Below are 9,592 nucleotides of genomic sequence, written 5' to 3'. Positions count from 1 at the left end.
TAGAAAAATAATGTAGCTGCAGAACTTGATGAAACAACATACGCTAAAACACTACCAATCTTGAATAATTGTTATGATATGTTACTAAGATGAACGGTAATTGCCTTCAAACAGTAGTTCCGTCACATGTACTTCTACTGCCTTGATTACATTTGCCAATCTGTCTTCTAATTACACAGTTCATAATTTAGTTTTGTGTCTGGAGACAGTGATCACAATAGTGTTTTATTCGTGTCCCAATGTAAACTGTTGAGTGGTGTCCCTTTGACGCTTCGGATGGCTTTCTTGGTATTCATTTTACATGATAAACGATTTTGCAAAAATTCCTCCGTAAGTATGATACGTTACACAGCATATAAATTAAATGATAATAACGTGACAGTGGCAGTGAATCGGGATATGCTTTACAAGTAATGTACAATATATGGTGTAGCTCTCCCGAGCGCAAATTGCTTAGCGTTTGTGATTCTCGTTTGTCTGTCGTTTGCAATGCGTCGTCTGTCGTCAATATCTTTTTTCTGCAAACTCTTGAGACCTCATATATTGCCCAATACGCTTGAAACTCGGTCATACCACTTTTTTCTCAATTTCTCGACTGAGATCGATATTGGCTCGCGTGGGATCGAAATCCAGGTAAAAATCTGTTTTTATCCACTTGTGAAATTCTTAAGAAAAATTGTTTTAAAATGTTATTGGGACAAAGCAGCACTAACCGGCGTGTTTACATCCCTTAACGTTTAATTGTGAACCCAAATAAGTCACGTGTTCTTGCAACCTATTATACAAAATCTTATTTTCGGTGTACATTGTACTTGTATTTGAATTAGCATGTATATCGTATAAAATGTAAGTATTAAAGATTTATATTTGACTTTGTTGCTACTGAATGTAAATGCAATTTACGGGCTGGTTGATGTTTCTATGCATGTACGGTGTTATTTTTTTACTAGGAACCAATGCACAATTGTAATCTTAACGAAAGGTATAGTTCAAATGAATACAATCTACACTTATTTAGACAATGAATATAACTGAAGATGGCACGTGGTTGTGGTCCTAAGATTTCCCTACACTTAAGACAACTAGAGAACTCGAGAAAAGCTAGCAGGAGAGAGAAATTTCTTATTAATAGTTCTTTCAAACTCATAAAGGTGGCAATTTTGCATGCTGGCATTGGACGAAAACGTTTTTGGTAGAGAGCGAAGCTGTGCGAATAAATCGATTGAAAAGTACGGCAGAGGAACTGCTTGCTGAAGAACAGGCTGGAGTCAGAGCTGGTCGGAGCACAGTGGAACAGATCTTCAAGTAAACAAGAACTACGAGGAATTATTGGGAGACAACTGTAGCATCAAAGTGAGCTCTTTCACAACTTCATTGACTTTAAGAAAGTTTGGCAAGATGGCCTATGGCATGTTATGATATGAATCAATATCGACTAAATGCTAGTGCAAGTAGTTAAAGAACTCTGCGGAAACGACAGCAGAGCAGTACTTCTCAATTTACAGCAGGGGGATTTGTTCAGGACATTAGTGGGCGTCTGTCAGGGATATATTCTCTCTACCTCTTGTTTAACCTTTTCATTTAGAAGATATGCACGAGGCTCTCGATCCTTAACCACCACGCCTCTATCTCAATCGAAGACCCATCCCCAACTTGAGATTCGCTGATGACATTGACCTCATAGATGGCATTAGCAGTGAAAGAGCAGGAGCATACGGGAGAAGTACTTGGGCGAAAACCTGTCAAAGGATGGTACCAGTGCCGCTGAGAGCCAAATAAGAATTGCCTTGAGGGGATAGATTTCTTTATCATTCATAAAATCTCAAGCTATCGAGTTCGCGAAGAATCTATCAGAAATCGCCAAAAAAAAATAGATCGTAAATATACTTCATCCACATTACAAAATCTAGCTCTACTGCTTACAGCATCCGAAGATTGAGATATTACAACGTTGTAATATGAACTACGTTCAAATTCATCCATGTATCTATTTTTTTTTCATGCCCCTTCATATGTATGACGTATTACTTTGAATTGCAAAGCTCGTTAAAATGGGAACTATATATTTCTTCTCAAGTATGTTTTCATTAATCAGCAACACTAATATTGATCAGACTTATAAAGCTATTCTTTTAAATACATATGTAGTAATCAATGTTTTTGTAATAATTGTATTTATAAAAAAGCGCTATTTTATCCGAATCACGTCTGAAACTTATAAAACATGCCGCTTTACGCGCATATTAAAAGCAAATGCCCTAAACACGAACATGTTTACATGTACTTTTGGAAAGGGAGAAAACTCTGCGCTCAGGTAGTGGCTAAATACCGAACACCGAATACCGAAAAGCGCGTCGCTAAGCAGACTCGGTACATTTTTTAAATCTTATAAGCGTGACATCACATTTATGTTATAGAGATAACTTAGACAAAACAGCAACAGTCTGTCTGTTTCTTTTTTTCGTAATCCGTTGCTGCACTGGCAACCATCTTTATAATTTTGGCTGCCTTGCTAAAGAATAAAAAGCCTAGAATCATGTACATGTTGTGTTATATGTATCTAATACTTTTTTTCTTTAAATTATTGAGCAACAATTTTGCCTACATGACAGACTTTTAATGCATCATGTCTTGTTGTGAGCCGGAATTGAATCATTTCCTAGGCCTAATTGATCCACAGTCGTCAATTTGTATTCTATGTTTAATTGGATTGAGTTGTTCAAGCATTGAAAAGTCGATCTGCTTTTTTGCCCAACTGTAACCAACTTTTGAAATTGAGCTTCCTCGGCTTAAATCTATTGGCCCCAGGCTAACAGGCAACCACTTAACCTGTAAGTTATTCATGATGTAAAATCTGACAGTGTATTGAATTCAGTCAATTTGCAAGTCTGAAGACATTAGAGGGGCCTTCACGTTTTGGTAAATTGACAAAATTAAACGATTTAATAATTTGGAGAGTTCTGTTGTTGTCGTTATATTTTTTCATACTACGAGGATTGCTTACATAAAGTATAAAATACATCTCTCATTGTATGAGCACGGATAACCGAGTGGTCAAAACGATAGACTTTTATTCCAGGGGTCAGTGGTTCGAACCCAGTTTAGGGTAACTTTTTTGTTTCTTTAATTTTATTCTTCTTTTTTTAAATAACCTTTTAAGATCCAATGTTTACATTTATCAATATTAAGCATTTAATGACAAACTGTGAAAAGGTCAATTTTAGATGTTTACTAAAAAATGAATAATTACAACTTCTGTCACATTTATACGAATGCAGCATTCTGATTGGATAATTTGTTCACGTGACCGGTTTTTCATTTTCAGATGAACCCACTTCGTATGCAAATTTAAACATGAATATTCATGGCGCTACTTTCCGGTCATAAACAAGTTGCCAAAATGACGTTATGTTTTGCGCGAAACTTAATGGCGTTGTTTTTTATTACCGGTAGTCAATAGCGAAATGATGTTATATTTTTTGCGCGAACTTCAACGATATATCCGTTTGACGGAGATGAAACCGAAACTGAAAATATATACATATGCTATGTTAGATTAAAAAGGACTTTTATGACCATTACTACGATAGAATTTCAGCTTTAAGATCATTTTGTGCTGTAATTATAAAAATTGAATAGCATTTTTCTGCATTTCATCGGTGTATGAACTGTCGGGAAAAATACACCTTATTTATGAATAAACGCCGTCGGCGTTTATGCAAATTAGGCGTAATTTTCCCGACAGTTCATACACCGATGAAATGCAGAAAAGTGCTATTAAGTTCTTAACACAAGGTAAACATTTAGAACTCTTTGGTTGTTTATTTTATTTAAAAGTGATTTTCCTTGTCAGCGAGGTTATTTGAAGTTTTTATCAATTTTATCCTCTCTTTTTTCAAATCAATAATATAAAAGATAATTTAAGCTTAATTTTGGAAAAAACAGGGCTTAATGCATATGCATTAATTGTCATCCCAGTACCAGAGACTCTCTTTAAACGAAAAACACCATAACATCAGAAAGTGTCCTCTTTGATAAGCTTATGTGCATTGCACAACTAATCAGTGTGCACAGGCTAATCTGGAACACCACTTATTTGACATGCATTCAGCCCCGTTTTCCCTGAAAGCAGCCAATATGTACAGATTTCAATGACAAACCGACAAATGTCGTCCCACAAGCTGTTAAACACTTTTGATTACATACACACACTGCTGTCTGCAGTATACCAGTGGTAGAGTATAAACAGGCAGATGTGCTTATCGTTCCTAGCATAGTTAAGAGCAGACTGACTTGCAACGCACACTCATGCGAAGAACTAATAAACGCATTTCTGAGTATTAATACATTGCTACTTCTGAGTCATTATTATTATCATAATTAAAAGCGTATGTTGCACCATATTTCCAATAATTTAGATGGAGGTTCATTGTTCCTTCACATTTTACAAACTCGAGTTGTTATATGAAATTTAAATATGACATTTGCATATTGAAAGGCATGGGTGAACATATGCTGTTGAAATGTGCACGATAACGGGCAATGCCTTACCGAATACTATTCATATGTTCTCGTGCATTTAGGTTTTAACAACTCATTGTCACAAAACTTCACAGAGGAAAATCTAAAGAGTCTATTTTGAAACTTGAATCTTAAAATGTCCTTATTAAATTAAACGCCCGTTTCTATCTTAATATATTCAACGGCGTTGTACGTAACATAGTTATACTACTCACGATATGTACTGGCGTATTAATAACTGAATTAAGTATGAATAAAATATGCCGTTAGATCTTATAATGCTAATAAAATAAATGTTTTAACATAAAGTACATGGATAAACCAGATACAGGTCAAATATAAATAAATGTGATGTGGATGCCAACAAAGTAAATATATACGGTAACTATTACAATTGAAATAGTCGAATATATTAATAAAAACATAGTTACTACAGTGTTATGTAAAACATACAATTCTAAGAGATTAAACTTCAAATTAATGGTTCTTAATGACCACAAAAACGTGTGTACAGGTGTAGCATTTCGATACTCGATTTATATCTGAAATAAAAAGCTTTGTTTTATTTAACCAGCCGGGTGTATTTGATTCCTGACTATTGACATTGTTTTTCACGGCTGCATACCGAAATCACAGGTATTGGGCGCGTTTCCAAGTCACTTTAACAGTATCAATATGTCATAAAATAACTTTTTTTCATCAAAAACTAAATTCTGATATTTATATATATATACAAGGTAGGTATCTCTTGACACAGGAAAATCACCTACATCAACATTTTTAAGCCATTAAGTGTCTAAATGGCGGTCGATTTTCGTAAACTACGTACCATTTTGTTGGGAAAGGATGCCTCGTGACGAAAAAAGACCAAGAACGGCTACTTGCCATCATAAACTACAAGAAAAACTTCTCGAAATCGTAGAAATGCTAGGTCGGCTCTGATCTGACCGAACGTTCAGTGCCGATTTTTACAAGAGTAAAAATATCGAAATACCCCAGCAAACGAACATAATCCGCATTAGTACAATAAACAAACACGAGTTTATCCTGGAGTCCATTGTGGTATGTCAAAGTATGAATCAAATCTAATCATAAATAAAGAAGTTATGGCAATTTACAACGTAATTAAAATTGTATTAATTTGCCATTGAGAGTCAACGTCATTGAAAGGTCAAGGTAAAATTCAACTTGCTAGGTACTGTGCCCTCACGAAAAAAATGGCCTTAATTCCGTTAAAATGCCAACCAGAGTTATGCAACTTGCCCTATACAGTCCCCTTACGATAGTTAGTACGTGTTGCAAGTATGGAAGCAATAGCTTTGATATACTTTAGGGATCAAGTGAACCTATCATAAAACTTAAGCAAATTTTCAATTTTATAAGTATAAAAAGGGAACATAATTCTTACAAAATGCTTGATACAGTAATCTGCTCTTGTTTATAGTTTGTGTTCATTTTGGTAAAGAAGTATGCACAATATAAAAGCAATATGACAAGGTACATAGAAAATATTTGAGGTGGTACGCAAACTGTAACATACATTTATCAATAATATGCATATTCTAAGTGGAAAAAGGGCCATAATTCTTACAAAATAGTTGTTACAGTTGTCTGCTCCTGTTAATAGATTTGGGCCATGTTGGTAAAGATGTATGCAAAATTCGAAAGCAATATGTCAAGGGACATAGAAAATATTTGTGGTGGTACGCAAACTTTAACATAGAATTATCAATAAAATGCATATTCTAAGTGAACAAGGGCCATAATTCTTACAAAATGCTTGATACAGTTGTCTGCTCTTGTTTATAGGTTGGGGCCTGTTGGTAAAAAGTATGCAAAATATAAAAGCAATATGTCAAGGGACATAGAAAATATTTGTGGTGGTACGCAAACTTTAATATTCCAACGCTCACGCACACGGAAACGGGAACGGGAACGCCGACGCCGGGGTGAGTAGGATAGCTCTACTATATATATTTCATATATAATAGTGGAGCTAAAAATAAATAAAGAAATAAAAAGCTGCCTAAATTTATCCACAATATTCACCCACAAAAGGGAAATCAGTATCGTTTTGCCCATCGATCGATTGTACAAGAAAAAGACGAGAGCTGATCTTTCGGAATTATTACATCCCTCTCAGTCAGTCGTGATTTTCTTGGCAAGGAATTCACCCATCGGTTTGTGAATAGCACATGGGCCGCGCCTTTTGTGAAGCACTTCCGGCACTAGTCTTAATTTGAAAACGCTTGCCTGCACGTAGCCGAGGGTACGTTACTTGGACATCTAACAGCAGAATACCATGTTATATATATATATATATATATAGTTATATAAGTAAAATGTAATAATCCAGATTGTGAATATTATATAATAAAAGTAAAAACACGTGTCTGGGATTTTAAATATATATTGATTTAGCCAACGCGTTTCGCATAGCTCATCAGGGCAGATGCCTTTAAGTAAACATTTAGATGAATGTTCACATAATGAACCAAAATTTAAAATATTTCCATTTTATAAACTATTTTCGAACAATATTTCAGCTAGGTTAGCAAAATAACAACATTTTATACATGTATTTAAACCCAAATTAAATTTCATTTAATATTTATTGACGTTATGACGTCATAATTGATATGACGTTATCTCCATGACATTTTGACGTTGTAATATATTGTATTATGCCCTGATGAGCTATGCGAAACGCGTTGGCTAAATCAATATATATTTAAAATCCCAGACACGTGTTTTTACTTTTATTATATATATATATATATATATATATATATATATATATACATATACATACCTAGAGAATAACAGGTTACTGCCTGATCTTTTTGTAATATATCAGGCAAGGCTTATAAAACGGTGAGGCTTGCCTTGCCGTTATTTTATTCGTGCCAAGCCTGATATATTACACAAAAATCAGACAGTAACTATTTTTCTCTTAATCATGCCTAAACGTCCCAGATTTTAAAGAAATAATGGAAATATCGCCAAACAGCTGCAGTTTTAGCGAGAAAGAATATGACTTTTGTCGTTAGACGTGTTAATAATAACGTCATGAGCACGCGCGCTTAATATTTGTAAAAAAATGTTGTTGTTTTTGTGTGTTGCATTTTTTGTTTAAAATATATAACATCTTGGTATCAAATTGCTTGTTTTGTTGAATCTGATTCGATTTTACTAAAAATGATTACTTTATAGTTGATTCCGAGTAATACGACCATTCTCCACACATGACTGATATATAGAGAATAATAGGTTGATGACGTGGATTGGGAATGGTTACCTGGCAAGGCGGAGGAATTGATCCGGTGAGCCGAAGGCGAACTTGATAAGATCCTCCGACGAGCCAGATAACCATTCGCCATCCACGTCATCAACATATTATCAATATTTATCATGTATCATTTACAACATTCGTACATAAAGCCAAGTGGTGTTCCATACTTGTTTGACCTTGTGTAAATTTCCTTACGTCACGCTATATTTTTTATCACAACATGAGAAGGCATGCGCAGCGATTCATCATAAAAATATACTTAGTTCTTGCCAAACAACTTCAAAATGCCTAAATTTTCTTCCATTTTAATGAGTATATTTAATTAAATACAGTTAAATCCTATGTCAACTGGCTATGTACATATACAGCAGACGATGTTTACATTGGTTACAGCGATCATAGTACAGGGGCCTTTTCCCAGATTTCGGCATATTTTGATGTTTGTCATTTAATGCTTTATATTGATAAATGTAAACATTGGATGTAAAAGGCTTCAGTAAAAAATCAAGAATAAAATTTAAAAAAAGAAAAAGGCCTCAGCAGGGCTCGAACAACTGACACCTGGAGTCCTGGAGTAAAGTCTTCCACTTATACCACTCGACTATCCTTCCGTATACAATTTTAGATGTATTATATACTTTATATAAGCAATTCTCGTAGTTTCACAAAAAAATAACGACAACAGAACTCGCCAAATTATTAATTCGTTTTGCGTTGCAACGCTTTAAACTTTTCGGGGTTTTAAATCGTCAAAGATGCATATAATGGCTATTTTAGAGCATGGTAAAGGTTCAGTATTACTGTTTCATCACAAATATCATAATTAAAACGAAAATTTGCGAATCTGAAACAACTTTTTTCAATTTTGTCAATTTACCCAAACGTGAAAAGGCCCCTTTAAGCGCTTGATAAACAGTAGGTTACACATAGTACTATTAAACACAATGGTTTGCTTTTTGAATTTTTTATTTAAAAACTCTCGGTCAACAAAAATCATATCCAGCCAAAACAAAACATAAAAAAACATATTTAAACAAACTGCACTTTACATGTATTTGGTGTTTTATTAATAGAAAAAGTAGTACGTCACCGGAAAGCGACTGACGGATATTCGAGGTCACGAGGTCAACTAGCCTAATAACTTTTGTGTTATTAGGTTACCTGGTAATCAGGCTGATTTAAAGGCATGTGCCAGGATAAAGGAACTTCTTATTGACCATGATATAAAAAATATATCAGACAACGTTATATCAGGCATATATTAATGCGGTGGTATGATAACTTAAATATATGTGTTGTTAAATAGTATTTGAGGTCGATAATACAACGTTATTGGGTAAATATCAATCTTAAATATCATTTTACAATAACTTAAAATAAGAAAATAATCAAAACGAAAAAAAAAATATGCTACGCTGTATTTAATTCAGTTTTTTCTTTTTCTTCATTTGCCATATTCCCAGAACTGTGTGTGCGCACCAGTGTCTTAAACCACTTACGAATTCTCTTCTTGCAATCAAAGTTTCCCTTAAAGTTTTCAGTAATGCATAACGGACATTTTGTTGACCAAGCGACCGACTGCGCTGTCGAATTCGAATTGCGTCGTTTGTTCGTTTTAATAACGTTCCTGATTTCAGCATCGCACATCTAAAACAAAACCGAATTAATGCCCCATGTCATTCTTATGCGAATAATCAGAAAATAATTAACGACGTTGGCGTTAATAAAAGAGCTTATGCAATACTGAACCTTATTTATTAACGCTACATGCTCCAAAAT

The sequence above is a fragment of the Dreissena polymorpha genome, chromosome 3 (genome assembly GCF_020536995.1).
Source record: "Dreissena polymorpha isolate Duluth1 chromosome 3, UMN_Dpol_1.0, whole genome shotgun sequence".
Classification (NCBI taxonomy): domain Eukaryota; kingdom Metazoa; phylum Mollusca; class Bivalvia; order Myida; family Dreissenidae; genus Dreissena; species Dreissena polymorpha.
Note: the sequence above shows the minus strand (reverse complement) of the source record.